The sequence below is a fragment of the Triticum dicoccoides genome, chromosome 6B (assembly GCF_002162155.2).
Source record: "Triticum dicoccoides isolate Atlit2015 ecotype Zavitan chromosome 6B, WEW_v2.0, whole genome shotgun sequence".
NCBI lineage: Eukaryota > Viridiplantae > Streptophyta > Magnoliopsida > Poales > Poaceae > Triticum > Triticum dicoccoides.
In genome coordinates, this window is record NC_041391.1 from 671,664,457 (window position 1) to 671,691,812 (window position 27,356).

Consider the following 27,356-nt stretch of genomic DNA (forward strand, 5'->3'; position numbering starts at 1 on the left):
GAGCCCTGCCGGAGAGGGTTTCGGCTTGTCATCTGTCGACTCTGCCGCTGCCGCCGTCTCCTTGTCAACCTCTTTCTGTGCCACTACCGCGGCGCTAACCACCTGGTTTGTTGCCGCTAGATAAAGCAGTAACGGTTCTTGCGGTTTGGGCGCGACCAACACTGGGGTAGAGGACAGGTATCTCTTCAAATCTTGCAGCGCTGCCTCGGCCTCTGGGGTCCACTCCACTGGCCCTGCCTTCTTCAAGATCTTGAAAAAAGGAAGGGGGCGCTCCGCGGATTTGGAGATGAACCGGCTCATGGCGGCAACGCAACCAGTGAGCCGACGCACGTCCTTGATCCGTTTGGGTGCCTCAATCTGCTCGATGGCCTTGATTTTATCGGGTTGCTTCAATCCCGCGTCGGGACACAAAGAACCCGAGAAGCTTGCCGGACGGGACGCCGAAGACACACTTCTCAGGGTTCAATTTGAGGTTGATCTTGCACAGGTTTCCGAACGTTTCCTCCAGATCTTGCACAAAAGGGTTGCTTTGTCCTTGGTTTTGACCACTATGTCATCCATATAAGCTTCCATATTTCTATGTAGCTGAGGCTCAAAACCAATTTTGACTACTCTTGCAAAGTTTGAGCCAGCACTCTTCAACCCGAAAGGCATCCGTAAAAAGCAATACGTACCACATGGGGTGATGAATGCTGTCTTTTCCTTGTCTTCCTTTGTCATGAAGTTCTGGTGGCATCCTGAGTAGGCGTCGAGGAATGATAAGAGGTCACACCCAGCTGTGGAGTCGACAATCTGGTCAATGCGCGGTCACGGGAAAGGGTCCTTTGGACAAGCCTTATTGATGTCTGTGTAGTCAATACATAGCCTCCATTTCCTGTTTGCCTTGCGCACCACTACCGGATTGGCCAACCACGTCGGATGGAGTACTCTCCTCACCAAGCCTGCCGCCTCTAGCTTTCTGATTTCCTCCGTGATGAACTCTTGCCTCTCCAGAGCTTGCTTCCTGACCTTCTGCTTGACGGGCCGCGCATGAGGACAGACATCAAGGTGGTGCTCAATCACCTCCCTGGGAACGCCGGGGATGTCGGAGGCTTGCCATGCAAACACATCGACATTCGCCCGCAGGAAGGTGACGATCTCGCTTTCTTATTTGCCGTCGAGGGTGGAGCTTATGGTAAAAGCTCCTCCCGTGCCATCCTCCTTGACGGGCACCTTCTTGGTCTCTGGTGGTGTAGCCCTGGACTTCTTGCTCTTGCCGGCGGAGCTCTCTGGCATGTTCTTGACGGAAGCGCAACACCCCGAAGAGGTGCGTTACCAGAGTGGGTGCGAGGGGTCTCGCCGATCTTCTTGGCCCCGTCGACGGGAGCAGGTGCCTTAGCGGCAGCTGCCGCAACCGCTTCCCGGTAGAGTTGATCGGCGCAGATCAACGCATCTTTCTTGTCAGAGGGGACGGTGATGATGTTCATCGGCCCGAGCATCTTCAGCATGTTGTAAGCGTAGTGTGAAGCTGCCATGAACTTGGCTAGTGCCGGGCGGCCGAGGATCCCGTTGTAAGGCAAGGGGATCTAGGCTACATCGAAAACAATCTTGTCCGTCCTGTGATTTAGCTCACCTCCGAATGTCATAGGCAGCGTGATCTTTCCCTTTGACTGGCTCCTCCCTGGGTTAACCCCTTGGAACGCGCCCGTCTCCTCGAGGTCTCCATCAGGGATCTGTAGCCTTTTGACCACAATGGGCGAGATCAAGTTTAGGCCGGCCCCGCCGTCAACCAACATCCTCGTCACCTTGAGGTTGCGGATTGTTGGTGAGACCAACAATGGCAGGCACCCGACCGCAGTGGTGCGGTCAGGGTGGTCCTCGGTGTCGAAGATGATGGGAGTGCTGGACAATTTCAGCGGCTTCCGTGCGTGGAATGATGGCTCCACCGCCGTGACCTCACGCGCCCACTGCTTGAGCTGGGGGTGAGATGTATGCAGCGAGGCGCCACCATCAACGCACATGGCCTCTGTGGCTTTCTGAAACTCGTGGTCGCCGGACTCGTTGTCCTCGTCATGATCATCGTCTTCCTACTTATTGTCGTGGCCATGGGCGGGCCTCTCTTGCTGACTCTCCTTGCCGCGGCGGCCTCCTTGGCCACCACATTTCTTGCCGGATCCCTCGGCACCATCTGGGCCTTTCTCCTTGTCCTGCCGCTCGTACTCAGCTTTTTGCTTCTCGGCGACCAGCTCTACCTACCGGCAGTTTTGGAGATCATGGCCCTTGGTGTGGTGGATCTTACAGTACTGCTTGTCGGAGCCTCCTGGCTTGTCGGCAGCCACCAAGGCCCAGCAAGCGTCACACCCGGCAACCTCCTTGCCAGGGTCGCTCCCCTTGGTCTTCTTGGTGGTGCCGGTTGATACGTCTCCGTCGTATCTATAATTTTTGATTGTTCCATGCCAATATTATTCAACTTTTATATACTTTTTGGCAACTTTTTATACTATTTTTTGGGACTAACATATTGATTCAGTGCCCAGTGCCAGTTCCTGTCTGTTGCATGTTTTTTGTTTCGCAGAAACCCAATATCAAATGGAGCCCAAACGGGATAAAAACGGACAGACATTTTTTTGGAATATTTATGATTTTTGGGAAGTAAAATCAACGCGAGACGGTGTCCGAGGTGGTCACGAGGTAGGGGGCGCGCCCTACCCCCCAGGCGCGCCCCTGACCCTCGTGGTCCACCCGTAAGGCGGTTGATGCTCTTCTTTCGGTGCAAGAAAGATCATTTTATGAGAAAGATCTAGGCAAAAGATTCACCCCAATCGGAGTTACGGATCTCCAGATATAAAGGAAACGGTGAAGGGGTAGAATCAGCGAACAAAGAAACAGAGAGATAGATCCAATCTCGGAGGGGCTCTCGCCCCTCCCAAGCCATGGGATCCAAGGACCAGAGGGGAAACCCTTCTCCCATCTAGGGAGAAGGTCAAGGAAGAAGAAGAAGAAGGGGGGCTCTCTCCCCCTTGCTTCCGGTTGCGCCGGAACGCCGCCGGGGGCCATCATCATCACCGCGATCTTCACCAACACCTCCATCATCTTCACCAACATCTCCATCACCTTCCCCCTTCTATATCCAGCAGTCCACTCTCCCGCAACCCGCTGTACCTTCTACTTGAACATGGTGCTTTATGCTTCATATTATTTTCCAATGGTGTGTTGCCATCCTATAATGTCTGAGTAGATTCCTATTGTCCTATCGGTGATTGATGAATTGCTATGATTGGCTTGAGTTGCATGTTTTATTATTGGTGCTGTCCTATTGTGCCCTCCGTGTCGCGCAAGCGTGAAGGATTCCTGCTGTAGGGTTTGCAGTATGTTTATGATTTGCTTATGGTGGGTTGCGTGAGTGACGGAAACACAAACCCGAGTAAGTAGCTTGTTTGTGTATGGGATAAAGGGGACTTGATACTTTAATGCTATGGTTGGGTTTTACCTTAATGAATCTCTAGTATTTGCGGATGCTTGCTAGAGTTCCAATCATAAGTGCATATGATCCAAGTAGAGAAAGTATGTTAACTTATGCCTCTCCCTCAAATAGAATTGTAATAGTGATTACCGGTCTAGTAACATAGTCAATTGCTTAGGGACAATTCCACAACTCCTACCACCACTTTTCCACACTCGCTATATTTACTTTATTGCTTCTTTATCTAAACAGCGCCTACTTTATATTTACGTGTTCTTTACTTTCTTGCAAGCTTACCCGAAAACACCTACAAAGTGCTTCTAGTTTCATACTTGTTCTAGGTAAAGTAAACATTAAGCGTGCGTAGAGTTGTATCGGTGGTCAATAGAACTTTAGGGAATATTTGTTCTAGCTTTAGCTCCTCGTTGGGTTCGACACTCTTACTTATCGAAAACTGTGGCGATCCCCTATACTTGTGGGTTATCAAGACCTTTTTCTGGCGCCGTTGCGGGGAGCAATAGTGTGGGTGAATATTCTCGTGTGTGCTTGTTTGCTTTATCACTAAGTAATTTTTATTTGCTGTCCTTAGTTGTTTTCTATCTTCAGTCATTGGTAGGAAACGCAAAATACCAAAAAAATTAGTTGTACCTGCTGAATCAATGGTTGAAGAACCACTCAAAATCTATCACACTGCTGAAGCTTTTTACTTGGATCATCTTCGATCCCTATGTGCTCGTGCTGAAACCCCAACTAGCTTAGTTGAGGGAAAATCTTTAGATGAGCATGCTTGTTATGTGCGACACAGTATATCTGAAAAAGGGAAACTATTATGGGGTCAAATTCAACATTTGCAATGCTATGCTTGGAATTTATGTTGGGAATATGATTTTACTTGTTGTTCTGAAAACCCTAAAAAACACCTTCCCTACCAATGTGAGTTTATTAATAATGGGATCTTATCTTCGTATGATAAGGGTGTTTATAGTTACTATGATGTTCAACAAATTGAAGAATTTGTTGCTTTTAAGGGTGCTTTTGAAATTGCTACTTTGATTGAAAAGTATGATACTACTCTTTACAAATCTGAAAATTTTGCCATACTTGAATATTGTTATAAGAATTATGCTTCTAGTGCCTATGTTAAACCATATATTGAGAAAGTCTCCGCTGTCCAAGAAGAGACTAATATTTTGCAGGAAGCTATGGAAGAAGAAATTGATGAAACCGTGAGCTCATTGGATGAAAAAGATGAGGAGGAGAGCGAAGAACAAGAGGAGGAAGAGTGGATTGATCACCCGTGCCCACCTTCTAATGAGAGTAACTCTTCAACTCATACATTGTTTAATTCCCCTTCGTGCTTACTGAAGGATGATTGCTATGGTGACTGTTATGATCCCTATGATTCTTTTGAAATATCCCTTTTTGATGATGCTTGCTATGCTTGTGGCCAAGCTGCCAATATGAATTATGCTTATGGAGATGAACTTCCTATAGTTCCTTATGTTAAACATGAAATTATTGCTATTGCACCCACGCATGATAATCCTATTATCTTTTTGAATTCTCCCAACTACACTATATCGGAGAAGTTTGCGCTTAGTAAGGATTATATTGATGGGTTGCCTTTTACTACTACACATGATGATTTTGATGAATATAATATGCATGTGCTTGCTGCTCCTACTTGCAATTATTATGAGAGAGGAACTATATCTCCACCTCTCTATGTTTCCCACACGATCAAATTGCAAGAAACTGTTTATACTATGCATTGGCCTTTACTATGTGTGCATGAATTGTTCTTTTATGACATGCCGATGCATAGGAAGAGAGTTAGACTTTGTCATTACGTGATTTATGTTACTTTGTGCTCACTACTAAATTACAAATCATCGCTAATTAGAATTGGTTTCGATATACCTTGGGATCCGGGTGGATCCATTACTTGAGCACTATATGCCTAGCTTAATATCTTTAAAGAAAGCGCTGCCAGGGAGACAACCCGGAAGTTTTAGAGAGTCATTTATTTCTGTTGAGTGCTTTCGTATAGTTTAAAAACAAAAAAATAAAGAGGGGAACCTAAAAACTTTTCGAAAAGGGAAGTGAAAGTGAGAAAGACAAGCATTGTTGAAGTGGGAGAGCTCCTTGAACTTTGTTCATGATCACGGAAACTTTGTGAATCTTGATTACAGAAAGTTTTCATCAAAAATAATTATCCCCTTGTATAATTCCATTGTATTATAAAAATAATGTGCCAAGGTTTGCCTTTAGGATGTTTACAATGCTTGTTGGTTTGTACGGTGCAGGACAGAAACTTTGTCCGTAGTGCGCGATTTTAAATTTTTAACTGGAACGTAATTTGGTTCTGATTCCTTTTGAACTGTCTTTCTATACAACTTGTTTATTTTTCCTAATTTTGGTAGAATTTGTGGGGTACCAGAAGTATGGTGAATGTTCAGATTGCTACAGACTGTTCTGTTTTTGACAGATTCTGTTTTTGATGCATAGTTTGCTTGTTTTGATGAAACTATAAATTTATATAAATGGATTAAGACATGAAAAAGTTATATTACAGTAGACACATTGCAAAAGAAAATATGAATTGGGTTGCAACATTACTTAGAGTGGTGATTTGCTTTATTATACTAACGGATCTTACCGAGTTTTCTGTTGAAGTTTTGTGTGGATGTAGTGTCTAATCGAGGATGTCTCGATATGAGGAAAAGGAAGAGAGGCAAGAGCTCAAGCTTAGGGATGCCTGAGGCACCCCAAGTAAATATTCAAGGAGACTCAAGCATCTAAGCTTGGGGATGCTGGGGAGGCATCCCCTCTTTCTTCAACAAGTATCGGTATGTTTCGGATTCGTTTCGTTCATGCATTATGTGCAAGTCTTGGAGCGTCTTTTGCAATTAGGTTTTTATTTTTATTTTATGCACCATGCTGGTATGAGATAGTCCTTGGTTGATTTATAGAATGCTCATTGCACTTCACTTAAATCTTTTGAGTATGGCTTTATAGAATGCTTCATGTGCTTCACTTATATCATTTGAAGTTTGGATTGCCTGTTTCTCCTCACATAGAAAACCGCCATTTGTAGAATGCTCTTTTGCTTCACTTATATTTGTTAGAGCGTGGGCATATATTTTGTAGAAATAATTAAACTCTCTTGCTTCACTAATATCTATTTAGAGAGATGACAGGAATTGGTCATTCACATGGTTAGTCATAAAATCCTACATAAACTTGTAGATCGCTGAATATGATATGTTTGATTCCTTGCAATAGTTTTGCGATATAAAGATGGTGATATTAGAGTCATGCTAGTGGGTGGTTGTGGATTCTAGAGACACTTGTGTTGAGGTTTGCGATTCCCGTAGCATGCACGTATGGTGAACCGCTTTGTGATGAAGTTGGAGCACAATTTTATTTATTGATTGTCTTCCTTACAAGTGGCGGTCGGGGACGAGCGATGGTCTTTTCCTACCAATCTATCCCCTAGGAGCATGCGCGTAGTACTTTATTTTCAATGGCTTGTAGATTTTTGCAATAAGTATATGAGTTCTTTATGACTAATGTTGAGTCCATGGATTATACGCACTCTCACCCTTCCACCATTCCTAGCCTCTCTTGTGCTGCGCAACTTTCGCCGGTACCATACACCCACCATATACCTTCCTCAAAACAGACACCATACCTACCTATCATGGCATTTCCATAGCCATTCCGAGATATATTGCCATGCAACTTCCATCATCATCGTATACATGACTTGACCATTCATTGTCATATTGCTTTGCATGATCGTAAGATAGCTAGCATGATGTTTGTCATTGCTACGCTAGTTCATTGCACATACCGGTACACCGCCGGAAGCATTCATATAGAGTCATATCTTTGTTCTAGATATTGAGTTGTAAGTAAATAAAAGTGTGATGATCATCATTATTAGAGCATTGCCCCAGTGAGGAAAGGATGATGGAGACTATGATTCCCCCACAAGTCGGGATGAGACTCCGGACTTTATGAAAAATAAAAGAGGCTAAAGAAGCCCCCCAAAAAAGAGGCCAAAGAAGCCCACCAAAAGAAATATATATATATATATATATATATATATATATATATATATATATATATATATAAGAAAACAAAAAAATGAGAAAAAAGAGAGAAGGGGCAATGCTACTATCCTTTTACCACACTTGTGCTTCAGAGTAGCACCATGTTCTTCATAGAGAGAGTCTCCTATGCTTTCACTTTCATATACTAGTGGGAATTTTCATTATAGAACTTGGCTTGCATATTCCGATGATGGGCTTCCTCAAATGCCCGAGGTCTTCATGAGCAAGCAAGTTGGATGCGCACCCACTTAGTTTCTTTTGTTGAGCTTTCATACACTTATAGCTCTAGTGCATCCGTTGCATGGCAATCCCTACTCACTCACATTGATATCTATTGATGGGCATCTCCATAGCCCGTTGATACGCCTAGTTGATGTGAGACTTTCTCCCTTTTTGTCTTCTCCACATAACCCCCACCATTATATTCTATTCCACCTATAGTGCTATATCCATGACTCACGCTCATGTATTGCGTGAAAGTTGAAAAAGGTTGAGATTATTAAAGTATGAAACAATTGCTTGGCTTGTCATCGGTGTTGTGCATGATTAAATACTTTGTCTGATGAAGATAGAGCAACAGCCAGACTATATGATTTTGTAGGGATAACTTTCTTTGGCCATGTTATTTTGAAAAGACATGATTGCTTTATTGGTACGCTCGAAGTATTATTGTTTTTATGTCAAATGATAGACTATTGATTCGAATCACTCGTGTCTTAATATTCATGCCATGATTAGACATATGATCAAGATTATGCTAGGTAGCATTCCATATCAAAAATTATTCATTTTTATTATTTACCTACTCGAGGACGAGCATGAATTAAGCTTGGGGATGCTGATATGTCTCCGTCGTATCTATAATTTTTTTATTGATCCATGTCAATATTTTTCAACTTTTATATATACTTTTTGGCAACTTTTTATACTATTTTTTGGGACTAACATATTGATCCAGTGCCCATTGCCAGTTCCTGTCTGTTGCATGTTTTTTGTTTCGCAGAAACCCAATATCAAACAGGATAAAAATGGATGGAGATTTTTTTTGGAATATTTATGATTTTTGGGAAGTAAAATCAACACGAGACGGTGTCCGAGGTGGTCACGAGGTAGGGGGCCCGCCCTACCCCCCAAGCGCGCCCCTAACCCTCGTGGTCCACCCGTAAGGTGGTTGATACTCTTATTTTTGCGCAAGAAAGATAATTTTATGAGAAACATCTGGGCGAAAGATTCACCCCAATCGGAGTTACGAATCTCCAGATATAAAGGAAACGGTGAAGGGGTAGAATCAGGGAACACAGAAACAGAGAGATAGATCCAATCTTGGAGGGGCTCTCGCCCCTCCCAAGCCATGGGAGCCAAGGACCAGAGGGAAAACCCTTCTCCCATCTAGGGAGAAGGTCAAGGAAGAAGAAGAAGAAGGGGGGATCTCTCCCCCTTGCTTCCGATGGCGCCGGAACGCCGCCGGGGGCCATCATCATCACCGCGAACTTCACCAACACCTCCATCATCTTCACCAACATCTCCATCACCTTCCTCCTTCTATATCCAGCGGTCCACTCTCCCGCAACCCGCTGTATCCTCTACTTGATCATGGTGCTTTATGCTTCATATTATTTTCCAATGATGTGTTGCCATCCTATGATGTCTGAGTAGATTTCTATTGTCCTATCGGTGATTGATGAATTGCTATGATTGGCTTGAGTTGCATGTTTTATTATTGGTGCTATCCTATTGTGCCCTCCGTGTCGCGCAAGCGTGAGGGATTCCCGCTGTATGGTTTGCAGTATGTTTATGATTTGCTTATGGTGGGTTGCGTGAGTGACGGAAACACAAACCCGAGTAAGTAGGTTGTTTGCGTATGGGATAAAGGGGACTTGATACTTTAATGCTATGGTTGGGTTTTACCTTAATGAATCTTTAGTATTTGCGGATGCTTGCTAGAGTTCCAATCATAAGGGCATATGATCCAAGTAGAGAAAGTATGTTAGCTTATGCCTCTCCCTCAAATAGAATTGTAATAGTGATTACCGGTCTAGTAACATAGTCAATTGCTTAGGGACAATTCCACAACTCCTACCACCACTTTTCCACACTCGTTATATTTACTTTATTGCTTCTTTATCTAAACAACCCCTACTTTATATTTACGTGTTCTTTACTTTCTTGCAAGCTTACCCGAAAACACCTACAAAGTGCTTTTAGTTTCATACTTGTCCTAGGTAAAGTAAACATTAAGCGTGCATAGAGTTGTATCGGTGGTCGATAGAACTTTAGGGAATATTTGTTCTACCTTTAGCTCCTCGTTGGGTTCGACACTCTGACTTACCAAAAACTGTTGCGATCCCCTATACTTGTGGGTTATCACCGGTGTCGTCGGATCCCTCAACAGCAAGCACGGCCTTGCCATTGCGCTTCCGGTTACGGCATCAGCCCTTCTTCGCTGGGGTGGCGGTGTCACCAGTGGAGTCGGTTTCCGCACCGGCTTCTTCGTTGGGGTACTTCCTTCCCTCCTCAGCACGAGCGCATCGATAGGCCAGAACATAGAGCTCGTCCACATCCTTAACCTTGTTCATCGCCAGTTCTTCACGCATCTTGCGATTGCGCATGTTTTGATGGAACACACTGATCACGGCGGCGGGATGAACATCAGGGATGTTGTACTGCACCCAGCTGAACCTTTGGATGTACTTGCGCAGGTTTTCTCCTTCCTTCTGGGGGATGATGTGCAAATCACTCGCCTGGCCATGAGCTTGGTGACCTCCGGTAAAGGCGCCAACAAACTCATGGCACAGATCCGCCCCAGAAGAGATGGAATCCACCGGCAAGTGCATCAACGATGACATAACATTATGCTTGAGTGCCAACGGGAAGTAGTTGGCAAGCACCTTATCGTCGTGGGCCCCAGCAGCTTGCATCGCGATGGTGTAGATGCTGAGGAACTCCGACGGGTGAGTCTTGCCATTGTACTTCTCGCCAACGTCAGGCTTGAACGTACGGTGGGAGGGCCACTGGAACTGCTGCAGCTCATGGGTGAAAGCCGGACAACCCACCTCGTAAGGTAGGCCACCGTAGCCTCCCGGCGCTAGGTGGTCCGTAGCGGGCCCTGCCCGCCTGTCCGATTGGTGGCGTGCGTCACGTCGACGCTTGATCGTAGTTCGAGCGTCCTCATGAGCCTGCTCCCGAAGGACTTGACGTTGATCGCGGTTGGTTCACGGGTCGGACTACGCGATGGAGATATCATCACGAGCGTCGCCGCGATGGACCGACGCCCGGGGCGGTCGGGATAGAGGTGGGGATTACACCGTGGCCGCTTCGCCACCTACATGGACTCCGCTGGCACGCGGTGGCCCGGCGGAGCGACGGCCTACGGGTCCCGCCGGCCGCAACTCGTCGTTGTTGGTGATGCCGACGAGGCTCTAGACGGTGGCCCTCCATCCGTCAAGCTTCTCCGCGGCGGGAGGAAAATCGAGGAGCAGCTGCACGCGTGCTAGGGCTTCCGCTGGCGTGGGTGGCGGCGAGAGCTGGGTGGACCGCGATGCACCTCGACTTCTAACCATGTTAGAAGGAGCTGCGTCACGGCCCCACAGCCGCTCGCCACCTCCGTCAGCACCACGGAGTGCATGCTGGCCCTCCTCATCATGTGGTGGGCGCACGGGACTCTTCCCAGGGCGGCGTGCAGGGTCCCCAGGAGGGTGACGCTGCTCATCACGCACAACTTGAGAAGAGCGCGCCATGGGCGCCGGTGTTGGTGTCTTGGAGGCCGCCGCGCCGCTGTCTGGCGGGAGGGCGGCGCCCCTGGAGGGCCCCGCGCCGCCTGCGGGGGGCACGACTCCGTCCCTGGAGCCCGCGACTTGTGGCTCGTCGCCTGGCGCGCGAACAGCGCCAGTCGCCAGGCCTGAACCACCAGGGTGATGCGGATGTTCGTGGGCCGCGCCACGGGTTCTCTCAGCGACTGGCCCGCTACTGGTCCGCACCGGTACTGGCAACTTGGTCCCGGACGAACCGATCGCTGTGGTCGTCTTCTTCTTAGGAGCCATGGCGATGAAGAATAGCTAGGCCAACTGCTATACCAGATTCTCACGATTGCGCCCCCTACCTGGCGAGCCAAAGATGTCGGTGGAAAACGACACCTATGGGATCACTGGAATCCCTTCTACGGTTGCGGGGCGTGGGGATCGTGAGAAGAGCGGGACTAGTAGGCAACACAAAGGGATTTACCCAGGTTCGGGCCGCAAAGATGCGTAAAACCCTACAATCCTGCTTTGGTGGATGTATTTAGTGTTCTTGAGTTCTTGAACTAGCTCTAGGTGTTGTGGTGTTCGAAAGAGCCGAATCCTTTCTCTGTGTGCCATGGGCTCCTTTTATAGGCGAAAGGGGCTGCCACAGTGGCACACAGGAGGTGGAAAGTGCTACAACATTGCGAGTTTATCTCTAGTATTATAGGACAAAATGCATTTAATGCGAGGCTTAGGTGTCCCTTCGCTTTATCGGGGACGGGGGCGAGGCCCGTCCCGTCCGTCGCCGCTCCCCCTCGCTTCGACACGCGCCCTGGCCAGTGATGCATGCGGTGCCATGTAGGCAGGCAGTCAGCTAAGGTGGCGTGGTGGTGGAGCCTCCATGAAGGGTTGCATGCTGCCATGCAGGTGCCTGCCCAGCTGGTTGGATCGGCAGCCGCGTGAGAACGGCGGCGAAGACTTGGCTGGTGCGGGCCTGGCAGTGGCCTTGCCGACGCGCTTGGCGAGGGCCTTGCCGGGTGGCCCAACAAGGGTCTTGCCGTGGCGCGTTGGCCTCCCCGGCAAGGGTCTTGCCGGGGGTCTTGTGGGCTTCTTCAGTGAGGATGGTTGCCTTCCTATCCTCATTTGATCTTGAGCATTCTATGTCTTCACAAAGATCTGCATGCCACCACGAAGGTGCCTCCCGAGCACTATCCCAATTCATTTGTCTAGCGTTGGTGGGCTCGAAGGTGACTCGCTCGGCTGGTGGGCGCGAGCTGCCCCGGCAAGGGTCTTGCCTGGGCTGCCGAGGCTGCCCCGGCAAGGATCCTTGCCAGGGGAACCTGCTATGCCTATCTGATCTTTGTGGCCTCGGTCCTTGTTGTTTCTTCATTTATCCTTGTGGCTTCGGCTTCTCTCCGGCTTCCCTTTCCTGCCATGTCTATGCGTGGCCGTGGCGGGAGGCTCTGACTGCCCGTGCACAAGTAAAGGGGTCAAAAGCGGAGCCCCTACTTTTGTACAGCGACACTTACGACTCTATGTGTCGCACCCCCGATAGTCTGGCTCGCACGCCGCTCACTAGAGGGGACATGCATTGTCTTGCAATTTTCACTAACATGTGGGACTGCAATTGAATAAACCATCTATACCCGAAATCTAATCGCTCGGCCGGCGTCGGCTGAGAAGAAAGAGACAGGGGAGGGAGAGGAGATCGCCCGCCCGCCGCGCACGGACTCCAAGAAATATATGGTGATAATATGAGGTGGGCCATGCGGGAGTCCTGACCGCTTCCAAGCCCGCTTCTGACCGCCTTGGCCCCTCAGACGCCAGCTGCCCGCCGCATGCATGCATAACAAGAGTAGTACCAATAAAATACTGGTTTATAAGCCTGCTTATGTGGAGGAGAGAGAGGCATTGACAAAGTCAAGGAGTGGGCTCTGCAAGAGCCCGTCTTTACACGTGCTCCTAGGTATAAAAAATAATTCTAAAAAAAGAGGCATAAAAAATTGTGTCTAAAAAAAGAAAGGTAAAAAACATTTGAGAGGAAGTAGATAGAGAGAAAGTGAGAAAAAGTTGTAACCTTATAGCCAACCTTATACTCCCTCCGTTCCTAAATGTAAGTCTTTTAGATATTACACTACAAACTACATACAGATGTACATAGACATATTTTAGAGTGTAGATTCATTCATTTTGCTCCGTATGTAGTCCATAGTAGAAGCTCTTAAAAGACTTACATTTAGGAACGGAGGGAGTAGTCAACAGTATGGTAGTATTACATGAGGAAGGAGGGAGTGGTGCACATGCCAAGTTCACTAGGCTGCCGTGTTTCACACTCCTCCGTCGTAACAGTGGAGACAATAGCTTTCATGAAAAATAAACAATGAATACTCATTGCAGGCCCAACCTTTCCCACTGTAAGTTGGTCGGACGAAGGAACCATCATGACTTCGTTTAATTCTGCTTCTTTAAGAAAACTTACTGTACCCGCAATACTGCTACCACACGCGAAGAATCACTGAAACCCACTAGGCCATCCTCAAAAAAACCACTAGGCCAAACTAGCCCGCAGGATGATCTCCGGGGCGATGCCAACAGGACGGACCGCGACATCGAAAACGATCTCTGAGGCGTTGTCCACAGGACGGGCCGCGACATCGGAATCATCAAGGACGTCCACCGGCACCTACACAGCCCTAAGATATTAGCAAGCACATTGCAAATAATCAAAAACCACAACTATGGTAATAAGCCATTATTTTTTGCCTTGTGCAGCTCACCGTGGGATCCCATCCCTCCGGGGGCCATCTCCTCATCCTCGATGGGGGCCATCACCTTGCTAGGGGAATACTGCTTCTCAACGGCGACTATCTCCTCAAACTCGGCCTTGAGCCTCGCATAGGTGGCCATCAGAGTTTCTGGGGTAGGCACGGTGGGGCCCTTGCTGTTCTTCCAACTTTCTTTGAGGAGTTCGTCCGCCAATGTCGTCAACTCTTTGGCCAGTGCTTGTTTCTTGGAGTTCTTCATCTCCATGGGTTGGCCCACCAACATGGTCAACTCGTTGGTCAGTGCTCGCTTCCTGGAGATCGTTGTCTCCAGTGGGTTGTCCGCCAGCAACTCTTTGCCTAGTGCTATAGGATCCATCAATGATCTGACAAACAAAAAGCAATCGAAAGGAAACCACAATCGCAATGAAAACGGGAAAAGAATAGGCTGTGAGAATCGGTCGGTGCTTCGCAAAAAGAAGATTCTTGGAATGAAAATATAGCAACATCACTGATTCGCCCACCTTTCCTTCGTCGGTACAGAAGAAAAATGGCAAAAGTGAGTAGCCTGGAGTGAGGTTTTCTTCAAGAAAGGGGAGAAGGGGCTTCAACGAGTGTTCCGGTGAAATGATGGTTGCTTCGTCCAGTCCAACTTTGATGCCACTTTACCACTGCTAGTAAAGGTGTGGGTTTTGTGATATGATGGGTCATGACGGCCACACCAGGGTGACCGGTGAGTCTCGACTGTAGCACCTTGCTGTGATTTTGTGGATGTCACGTGGGCCCGGATGCTTTGATGTCCCGCATGTAGATAGAGCGGCTAGTCATATAGCAGTGCTCAATATTGTGCACTGCGACCAAGGTGCAGAGGAAAACGAGAGAACTACATAATTAATGCATGAGTTTAATTAGGGTAGTTTTGTAAAGTATACGAGATACATTCTTCCAATCGCAAAATGCCTTGGTTGATGAGATTTGAGATTTGAGCCCTATAAACCGGAAGGGGAGTACTGCACGCGGTGTAGTCTAGTCACTTGTTGAAATCTCTAGAAAGGCAAATACTCCTTTCCGGTTTACAGGGCTATACTAGCAAGTACTGGTACTACAATAGTGGGCTCAAATAGCAATTTTGTCTCATGCAAGAGCCTGGCTATATGCGTGCTCCAAAGCACCGCACCACGCCCCACCCCTACACAAAGACTGCCACGTTCAGGTTGCGCTTGGCTCTTCGCCTCTTAGAGAAGACAAACAATAATGTTACTCATGCTTCTATAGTATCGAATCCACTGCTGCATGTACGTCCACCTCGTGCGAGAGGGATAGCGTGTAGCGAAAGCTTCTACTAGTCCTGCCAGCCACCACGCTCATGCGCGAGGGAGGGACGCAGCTTCATTGACTTACTGCTCCTGCCTTTGCATCTATGAAAGGTGGGCCCAATAGGTGGTTGGCTCACCTGTCATGCAGCCGAAGGCGGGTGCAGTTAAGGCACCGGAGCTCAGTCCGCGAGGGAGAGGGTGTTGTAGTAATCAAACTTCTCGGTCTTGTACGAGTTGACGCGACACATCAAAGCACTGCACTCGATATAAGTCCTTTTACACATTTCAAATGGACTACAACATATGGATGTATGTAGACATATTTTGCTTCGTATGTACTCCCTCCGTTCCTAAATATAAGTCTTTCTAGAGATTTCACTAAGGACTACATACGGAACAAAATTAGCGAACCTACACTCTAAAGTGCGTCTACATACATCCGTATGTAGTTTCCATTGAAATCTCTAGAAAGACTTACATTTAGGAATAGAAGGAGTAGTCACTTGTTGCAATCTCTAAAAAGACTTATATTTGGAAACGGAGGGAGTACAACGCATGCATGCATGCCGTGACTTTCCTTTTGATACTTGCATGTGTTGATTTGATGCACCTTGACAAATTTTGACTATAAATTTAACTAACCAAGTTTTCATGCATGTCACAAAAAATTACGGGGCTGTTTGGATTTTGACTATGTTTGCCCTATGTTGCCACATTATTTTTCCTACACTTTCTTAACTTGAGTTGCTCAAATTGTTAGACACACTTTGGCTTGCCTCAGGGAATCTTGCCACGCGTTTTGTGTCTATGACCTGTGGGGTTCACTACTAAAAAAAATTCTTGTTTTAGGTGTGGCTAATAAAAAAGACTTATATTTAGGAACGGAGGGAGTAGAAAATATAAATAATAATGCATGTTGGGGCAACCCACATTTCCGATAATTTTAGCCATGGGTTTGTTCACAATTTTTACGAGGGGGTGGTTGTTCATTTAATGGAGGGACCTGCCCCAGACTTGAACGATACAAAGCGAGACCTGGCACACCGTAACACCACTTGGAACAAGCGGGGAGATATCTCAAAAAACAATCGACAACTAAAAAAAGGTGACCTTGCACGTAGTAAACAATTTTAAACGATTGTTTTGATGGAGTGAAAAAGGAAAACTACCCCACTACGTATATATAGGCTTGCTACGTCTTGAGTTTGCGTTGGTTTTCCTTGAAGTGGAAAGGGTGATGCAGCAATAGTAGCGTAAGTATTTCCCTCAGTTTTTGAGAACCAAGGTATCAATCCAGTAGGAGGCTCCTCAAAAGTCCCACGCACCTACACAAACAAACAAGAACTCGCAACCAACGCAATAAAGGGGTTGTCAATCCCTTCACGACCACTTGTGAAAGTGAGATCTGATAGAGATAATATGAGAAGATAAATATTTCTGGTATTTTTATGATATAGATTGGAAAAGTAAAAGATGCAAATAAAAGTAGATTGAAAGCTTATATGATGAAAGATAGACCCGGGGGCCATAGGTTTCACTAGTGGCTTCCCTCAAGATAGCATAAGTATTACGGTGGGTGAACAAATTACTATCGAGCAATTGATAGAAAAGCAAATAATTATGAGATTATCTAGACATGATCATGTATATAGGCATCACATCCGTGACACATAGACCGAAACGATTCTGCATCTACTACTATTACTCCACACATCGACCGCTATCCACCATGCATCTAGAGTATTAAGTTCATGGAGAACAGAGTAACGCATTAAGAAAGATGACATGATGTAGAGGGATAAACTCATGCAATATGATATAAACCCCATCCTTTTATCCTCGATGGCAACAATACAATACGTGCCTTGCTGCCCCTGCTATCACTGGGAAAGGACACCGCAAGATTGAACCCAAAGCTAAGCACTTCTCCCATTGCAAGAAAGATCAATCTAGTAGGCCAAACCAAACTGATAATTCAAAGAGACTTGCAAAGATAACTTAATCACACATAAAAGAATTCAGAGGAGATTCAAATATTTCTCATAGATAAACTTGATCATAAACCCACAATTCATCGGATCTCGACAAACACACCGCAAAAAGAGTTACCACTAGTAGAAAAAGGGTCAAACGTGCAGCACATTAGTGCCGGTTTGTATTAGAGCTGGCACTAATGTATACATTAGTGCCGGTTCCAACGGCTAGCCGGGCCGCTCTCATTAGTACTGGTTCGTGGCTAACCTTTAGCACCGGTTCGTGCCACGAACTGGTACTAATGAGGGTGGTGGCAGGATGTTGTCAGTCTGGGCCCCCTACAGCACCTTTAGTACTGGTTCGTGCCACGAACCGGTACTATAGGTCGACGTACATAAACCCTTCGTCCACCCGAGCCACTCTGTTCTTCCCCTTTCCCCTCACTTCTCCTCTGTCCTTCCCCTTTCCCCTCGAGCTCCTCACAAATTTTGCCCAAAATTTTTCAAGGTTTGAAGGCCCCCATCCATTCAAATGATCACAAAGGTTAGCAACTTTGTCCTTTCAACTCTCATTGCTAGATTAGCTCTTCCCATGCTTTGTATAGTTACTAATTTGTGAGTTTAGTAATTTGGGAGGAAATATATATATGTGCTAGTATTTGATTTATATGCAATTTGAGGTCAAAAATAACACTTAGTTTGCATATGTAGGTGTGGTTTACTTAGTGCCTTCTAAATCTCCGTCGTAACCACCGTCGATCGCCTGCACCATCCCGTCACCGGCACCACCTTGTGGTGAGCCTCTTGTTCATGTAATTTTATATAAAAAATTGATGTTTGTGTGATTTGGATATATAGTTAATTATGTAATAATTATCTTACCCTACGTTGTTTGTTATACATAGTGCCATGGTTTTGATATCCGTCCCCGTCGGCCCTCGTCCTTGTTATGATTCAGATGTGGTATATTCTCTTTTAAAACTATTAGTTGCATTTCGTGTTTATGACAAATTATGCCCATCAAGTTGACATAGATATTTTTATCTAGGTGGTATGTGAACCGGAAATTCCAACCGACCCTATTGTCGAGAGGTTAAATTTAGTTGAAAGAGAAAACGAGTACTTGAAAGAAAAATTGAAAAGAATTGAGGGGGAGAAGATGGAATTGGAGTTGCATGTTGCCGATGTCGTCGATGATCACAAGATCAAGATGGAGAAAATGCGCTTGAAGAATAGAAAGATTAGAAAATATGCCATCGATAGTGAGGCTTGGTATCATTATGCTGTTGGATCAATTGTTACCTTAGTTGCGATCTTGATCGCATTTGTTGTTGCATTTAAATGCTTTAGCTAGAGAGTTATTTGTTTGTTGCATTTAAGTGTTGTATGAACTTTATGTATGAACTTGTATTAATTTGGTCTATTCGGTGTTGTGTAATGAAGATGAGCCGGCAATGGATGTACGATGACCGATGCTCTCCCAGTTCGTTGAGGGCGTGCATACTTTTCTGCTTGCGGCTGAGGCAAACAAGCGGGCGGATGGTTTTATGCCTTGTCCATGTGCTGTCTGTAAGAATGGTCACAATTACTCTACGTCAAGAACCATTCACGTCCACCTGTTTGAGTCCGGTTTCATGCCCCACTATAATGTTTGGACCAAGCACGGAGAAAGAGGGGTTATGATGGAAGACAATGAAGAAGAAGAGGACGACGACAGCTATCCTGGCCATGGGTTCCCTGAATACGATGATACAACAATGGGGGAAGAAGCTGAGCCGGTAATGCGGGAAGAAGCTGAGCCAGCAATGCGGGAAGAAGCTGAAGAAGAGGCATCAGATGAGCCCGTTGAAGATCTAGGTCGGGCCATTGCCGATGCAAAGAGAAACTGCGCAAGTGATTTGGAGAAGAAGAAGTTGCAGCGCATGTTAGAGGATCACAAAAAATTGTTGTACCCGAATTGCGTAGGTGACAAGAAAAAGCTGGGTACCACACTGGAATTGCTGCAATGGAAGGCAGAGAATGGTGTATCTGACAAGGGATTTGGAAAGTTGCTGGTAATGATAAAGGATATGCTTCCAAAGGACAACGAATTGCCCGAGAGTACGTACGAAGCAAAGAAGGCTGTCTGCCCTCTAGGGTTAGAGGTGCAGAAGATACATGCATGCCCTAATGATTGCATCCTCTACCGCGGTGAGTACGAGGATTTGAACGCTTGCCCGGTATGTGGTGCATTGCGCTATAAGATCAGCCGCGATGAGCCTGGTGATGTCGAGGGCGAGCGCCCCAGGAAGAAGATTCCTGCCAAGGTGATGTGGTATTCTCCTATAATACCACGGTTGAAACGTTTGTTCCAAAACAAAGAGCATGCCAAGGCGATGCGATGGCACAGAGAAGACCGTAAGAAAGACGGAAAGTTGAGAGTACCCGCTGACGGGTCGCAGTGGAGAAAAATCGAAAGAAAGTACGGGAAGGAGTTTGCAGATGACGCAAGGAGCGTATGGTTTGGTCTAAGCGCAGATGGCATTAATCCTTTTGGGGAGCAGAGCAGCAACCATAGCACCTGGCCTGTGACTCTATGTTTGTATAACCTTCCTCCTTGGTTGTGCATGAAGCGGAAGTTCATTATGATGCCAGTGCTCATCCAAGGCCCTAAGCAACCCGGCAACGACATTGATGTGTACCTAAGGCCATTAGTTGAAGAACTCTTACAACTGTGGAATGGAACAGGTGTACGTGCGTGGGATGAGCACATGGGGGAAGAATTTGACCTAAAGGCCTTGCTGTTCGTGACCATCAATGATTGGCCTGCTCTCAGTAACCTTTCAGGACAGACAAACAAGGGATACCGCGGATGCACGCACTGTTTGGATGATACCGACAGTATATATTTGAATAGTTGTAAGAAGAATGTGTACCTGGGACATCGTCGATTTCTTCCGAGTAGGCATCCCGTAAGAAAGAAAGGCAAGCATTTCAAAGGTGAGGCAGATCACCAGACGAAGCCTCGCCACCGTACTGGTGCTGATGTACATGATATGGTCAAGGATTTGAAGGTGATATTTGGAAAGGGTCCTGGCGGACAACCTGTTCTGAAGGACGCGGACGGACGCGCACCCATGTGGAAGAAGAAATCTATATTTTGGGACCTGCCATATTGGAAAGACCTAGAGGTCCGCTCCGCAATCGACGTGATGCACGTGACGAAGAATCTTTGCGTGACCCTGCTTGGCTTCTTGGGCGTGTATGGGAAGACAAAAGATACACCTGAGGCACGGGAGGACCAGCAACGTATGCACGGAGAAGACGGCATACATCAGGGTCATGCAAGCTACGCTCTTACCAAAGAAGAGAAGGAAATCTTCTTTGAATGCCTGCTCAGTATTAAGGTACCGTCTGGCTTCTCGTCGAATATAAAGGGAATAATAAACATGGCAGAGAAAAAGTTCCAGAACCTAAAGTCTCATGACTGCCACGTGATTATGACGCAACTGCTTCCGATTGCATTGAGGGGGCTTCTACCGGAAAACGTTCGATTAGCCATTGTGAAGCTATGTGCATTTCTCAATGCAATCTCTCAGAAGGTAATCGACCCAGAAATCATACCAAGGTTACAGAATGATTTGGTTCAATGTCTTGTCAGTTTCGAGTTGGTGTTCCCACCATCCTTCTTCAACATCATGACGCACGTCCTAGTTCACCTATGCGAAGAGATGAACGTTTTGGGTCCTGTATTTCTACACAATATGTTCCCCTTTGAGAGGTTCATGGGAGTCTTAAAGAAATATGTTCATAACCGTGCTAGGCCAGAAGGAAGCATCTCCAAGGGCCATCAAAATGAGGAGGTCATTGAGTTTTGTATTGACTTTATTCCTGACCTTAAGCCGATTGGTGTTCCTGAATCGCGGCATAAGGGCAGACTGGATGGAAAAGGCACGCTAGGAGGGGAACAAATAATATGTATGGACGGACATTCTCTCACTGAAGCACACTACACAGTTCTACAGAATTCCACCTTGGTGGCTCCGTATATGGATGAACACAAGAATTTGCTACGCTCCAAACACCCGGAGCGGTCTGATGAGTGGATTACACATGAACAAACCAGGAGTTTCGCCAACTGGTTGCAGACACGTACCATGCATGACAGTTCTATTGAAGATGACCTGTACTTGCTGTCCCAGTTACCATCTTCGAATATAATTACTTTCAAAGGGTACGAGATAAATGGTAATACATTTTACACGATCGCCCAAGATAAGAAGAGCACCAACCAAAACAGTGGTGTCCGCTTTGATGCAGAAACCAAGACGGGAAAGGAAACATATTATGGTTATATACAGGACATATGGGAACTTGACTATCGACGTGGTTTAAAGGTCCCTTTGTTTCGGTGCAAATGGGTCAATATGACACGAGGCGGGGTAACGGAAGACCCGCAGTACGGAATGACAACAGTGGATCTCAACAATCTTGCGTATGCAGACGAACCATTCGTCCTAGCCAATGATGTGGCACAGGTTTTCTATGTGAAGGACATGTCTACCAAGCCAAGAAAAAGAAAAGATAAGGAAGTGAATGCATCGTACGATGAGCCAAAGCGGCACATAGTTCTTTCTGGGAAGAGAAACATCGTGGGAGTGGATGACAAGACAGACAAGTCAGAAGATTATGAAAAGTTTGATGAAATTGCTCCATTCACAGTGAATATTGACCCGAGCATCCCGTTAAATGATGAAGATTTTCCATGGTTACGGCACAAAGGGACACACGCGAAGAAAAAGTTTCACACCCAAAAATCTGGGATGTGATCGGCTTCACTATCATCACTTTCTTCTGTGTTTCACACCCAGGAGGGAATGTCTGTAATAGTTAGGGTAGTTATGTGTTTTGGCATTTGAAATGCGAAGAAATTTTATGTGCAAACAAATTCTTTTCATGCATTTACTGATTTTTTTCCAGCTAAATGACCCTGAAATTGAAAAGCAATTCAAATGAACTCAGAAAAGGTTGAAAGTTGGCATGGTATCATAATTTCATACAAATAGCATGTGCAAGAAAGTAGAGAGGGTTACGGCAAAAACTGGATGCACTTCATGTACAAAATGGACAATCTCTTTCGATGTATCAGGGTTTCCGACGAAAACTGAACTGTTACAAAGGCATTTCATTTTTTAAATAACCTAAGCATTACTAAATTGAATATAATGATAAAACACACTAATATTAAACATAAGAAAACACCGAGCCAGACACCGCGGCCTTCTACCACCTTTCTTCGCTGGCAGGAGCCACCCCGCCGCCGGCTCAAGGCCCGCCCTGCCGCCGTCACCCCCGGGCCCCATCACCGTCAACGCTAGGGCCCCCGCCGCCATCACCCCCAGGGCCGGCCAACAACTTCAGGCCGCGCCCCTGCCCAACCACCTATCTCCGAAGGCCAGCAACCCCGGCCACGCCCTCGACAGGCAACCACCGGATCCGGCGGGATCTGGTTCCACTTCTGCTTGTTTCCCCCTGGCCCATCTACCCATCCGACGGCCAGGCCGAGGTACACCAACGGCGACCCATCCGCCCGAGCCTCCCCTCCTTAGGATTTGGCAGACATGGCCTCCGCCATCTCCTCACCGGACCCCATTGTGGGCCGCCGCCCGGCCCGACCACCACCCCGCTCCGCCTCTTCCTCAGTCGGGGGATCCGCTCACGCTGGCACAGTTTCTTCCCGTGCCGCCATCCTCTCCTCTGCTTTAGCTGCCCTGCTACACGATGCAGTTCGCCGCAGCAACCCCCGCAGCTTTCTCCTCCGCAATCTGCAGATCGCCAGCAACCCCGGCCCCTCCTCCTCCGTCGAGCTCACCTCGACCTCCGGCGGTTGTCTTCCCATGGCGTACCAGTAGGCAAAAAAGGTTCGTGTACTCCACCACAAGGTACTGCCAACACCCACCAACCCGGCGACCCCCTCGCCCCCCTCTCCGCCCTCTCACAGCCACCTGCCAGCACGAGCCGCTGGCGGGCGAGATCTGGCCATGCGGATCTTCTCAGGAGTGCAGTGCGGCTCCAGCGGTGATGCAGTGCAGCATGGCACGGCACGTGGTGATGTAGTTTGGCCGACTTCCATTTGCGGTTCTTACCGCCCTAATTGATTTTGTGCCATTCGTATTTTTGTTTTCTGCAAGATGTTCAGTACACTGCGCTTTGTAGTTCAGTTAACAAAGGATGGCGACGTTCGTGTGTTGACGTGCAGTGCACGAGGAGGGCGACAGCCCACGCCGTTGGTTATGCAGTGCTCTTGTGCGCTGCTTGCGGGGATGTGTTCGGCCATTCAGTTGTGAGACAAAAAAGATGCCATGGCTGTGTGAAGAAAATATGAATGCGTTTTCAGGAATATGAGTGTGTTGTTTTTCAAGCGTGTGTATAAAAAGGATTTTGTTTACAAAAGAAGTTCATTTCGAATTTTGTTGCAGCTCATTTTCCTCAACCATGCAGTTCCCTTCTTTGCACGTGTACAACTCGCTATGGGGAAACCCAAAACTCCAAACAAAACAAGAAAGAAGGAAATGCAGTGCAAACACGTGTTAAATGAAAAAAAAGGTAGAGGAACGACAAAAAATGTATTGCCGTTCGCTTTCATGGGTGATGTTTCTCACTTGCGCCCAATATGTAGTGCAAAAAAAATGTTAGGGAAAAAAAGAATGCACAACTTGAGCCCCAACATGAATTGCGAAAAAAATGTTAGGGAGAGAAATAATGCCGTCCACTTTTTGATACTGTTGCGGTTCACTTGCCCTCATCTTTGTGGTGCACACTTGTTTCATAAAAAAAGTTAGAAAAGATGACCAAAAAAAACATGGAGTTCGCTTGCCCACATGATGCAGTGCGGTTTTCAGACTTAAGCAGTGCGGTTTTCTGTCCGACGACAATTTTGGTGTCACGAAAAAACAAAGTGTCCGCTTTTTGCTAATTTTAAAACTGCTTTTAAACCATAAGGAATTAGAGAGTGTGTTCTACATGAAAAAGTTGTGTCTCGTCGATATCTTTCCAACGGCATATCATTTGATTCATTTCGACAACCGGTTTGTAAAAATTTCAAAAAAAAATGGCCGCTGCAACTTGTCCTCCACCGCACGATTTTTAAAATTAACTTAAAACCGTAAGCAATCTCAAAACCATTCCTACATATGATAGTTGCGCCTTGTCCATAGCTTTCCAACAACGTATTACATGCCTCGTTTCGACAAACTGTTCAAAAACTAAAGCGAAAACAGTACCGAAAATATGAAAAAATTTGAAAAACAGAATTCTGTGATTTAGTAAATTTAAAACTGCTCTTAAACCGTAATGAATTAGAGAAAAATTTATATATCAAAAAGATGCGCCTCGACGATATCTATCCAACAGCGTATCATTTGCTTCATTCTGACAAGCGGTTTAGAAAAAACGCAAAAAACGCTCGCTGCCACTCGTCATCCGCCGCACTATTTTCAAAACTGCTCTTAAACCGTGTGGAATCTCGAAAAGTGTTCAACATGTCGAAGTTGCGCCTAATCCATAGCTTTTCAATGGTATATTACACGCCTCATTCCGATAAATGGTTAAAAAATTAGAGCGAAAACAGTACTGAAAAAACACCGCGTGTAATTTTTTTCGACACGAAGTTCACTAGTCTCTATTGCAGTGCTCGTCGTCAAAATGATGCAGTGCGCTTCTGTTGAGTGTGCAGTGCCGAAGTGGTGTACAGAATAGTTATTCTGTTAATATTAACATAATAGACCGTCTATTGTACTTCCAAGAGTACATACTCCCATGCCTTAACCGATCCTCTGATTTGGATATACCCAATAATTAGCAAATTCAGCTGTAGAAACTAAAACTGAATCGATCGCATGCAAATACTTCCTGTGCATGCACATGGTTGGTCCAATAATTAAGGGATAAAATACCACGCATCATTATCTATCCACGTGATGCATCATTATCACTCAAATCATTATCTATCCACGGATACTACTAGTGATGAGTGCTATTCACGTGATTATCACTCAAATCATTATCGGAATGAGGCCACGTGATACCAAGATTTGAGTGATATTGTACACACATAATATAATGTTTTTTTGCAATGGAGTATATACCACTTCTTTGCAATGGAGTATATGTACCTTTCAGGGATGGGGCAGTCTTTTTTTCCCGATAGAGTATATGATCTCACTCACGTACAAGAGTATATACCACTTCTTTGTTAATTTTTATTTTCATGAGGGGTATATAAATTTTGTTGTTGAGAGGGTATATATATTACCTTTTTTACGTGCCTGATATTATGAATTCATTTTGTCGAGAGGATGAGTAGATACTGCTTATGTGGAAACTATACTTTTTAAATTGGTATATACCAAATTTTCTGAGAGTGAGTATGTACTACTGTTTTTGTGCGAGATTTTATACTCACTCACATAAAAAGGGTGTACATCAGTCTTTGTAGATAGTATATTCTAGTACAAAGGAACGAAGTATATTTTATTAAGAAAAACATAGAACAAAATGAGTATAATTCATGAAGACGAGCGTCATGTTTTGCGGGTTATAAATAGTATAATTTATTCCAATACAAGTGTAAAACAGAGGTGTACTCGCGTGCATATTTTTTCCAGAGATCATTGCAGATAGACAAAAGGAGATGAGATTATCGATTTGTTTAGAATAAACTACAAATATATTTTTTGTGGTTGCAAATAATTTAACAATATACAGAGTTGTTGCCCTCCAAGGATAAAAAATGAAGTATGTACTGCACAAGAAAAGAAGTGAAACGACACAAATGTGTCCGTTCATGTCAAATATGATGTTAGGAACAAAGAACGTCAATCTGCCTTCGCGCTATCAAATGGTCGAGTTCTTGAGTCCCATCAGTGATCACTGGATGTGTTGGAGATCCAAGTCTGGCATCGCTGGATCAAGGACAGAGATGAAATACTGCTCGCGATTATCATTGTCGTCGTTTCGCCAAGGCCTCTAACGCATCTTCTTGACCAGCGACAGGGGTGGAAATCACCAGCCACGTGATAGGATGACCCTATAGCTGCTAGGATTAGATGGATCCATGAAAGTGGAATATGGTGAATGGACAAAAACATAAAGGACAAAATATAAGCTTATGCATACGTGAGTCACTCACGGGAAAGGTTAGCATCAACACGTATTTGTGGACAATCATATGATCTCTGATTGAGAAGAAATAGATCATGTGCATGTTACCGTAACATTCAACCTGTAACGCAACGGCGTACATAAACATCTCCGCACTTGGCCGCCGGCCGCCATGGCCGTGTTACCCCGTCATAATCGCCGTTGTGTATTCAGCCGCGGTGGCCGTGTTATGGGAGGTGAACGCCGTTGGAAGAAATGCACAAAGATTCCTATCCACCGGCGATCCGCTGGTTCAAGTAGTTCTAGTCAACTAAATCCCTACTTGCATGGGAGGTTAACAACTTTTCAAACTCAACGTGGTAGGATACCCGGAAGAGCCGATATTATTTTATAAATCAAATGCTAAACGGGTATGCATGTCAATGGGAATCCAATAACACCGATTCGTTGTGACGCTGGGAGTATGTACTCCTAAGAGTACTAACCCATTTTTCTATATATATATATATAGGATGGGTCTATTATGATAACACCCCTTAAGACCTCATTCTGCTAACACTAGGCTTATTCTGCTAACAGCCTGACCCCGCAGCTACCGACCCGGACGGACACGGAGATAAAAAACTCAACTGAACCCACTCCATCCCCCTCCGTCCCTCGTGCCCACCCACCCATCTTCCCCCACCTTCGTCCGCAAATCCTCCCGTAACTCAGGCGCGCGGCCCTCCTTCCAACCCACGCCGCCAGATCCCCACCCCACCAAGCGCCGCCGGAGCCCCGCCCCCGCCACGCGCCGCCGGAGCTCCACCCCACCACCTGCCACCACGCCCCGCCTCCTCCCCTGCGGCACCTTCCGGTGGTGCCGCCCCCTACTTCCTTCGGTGC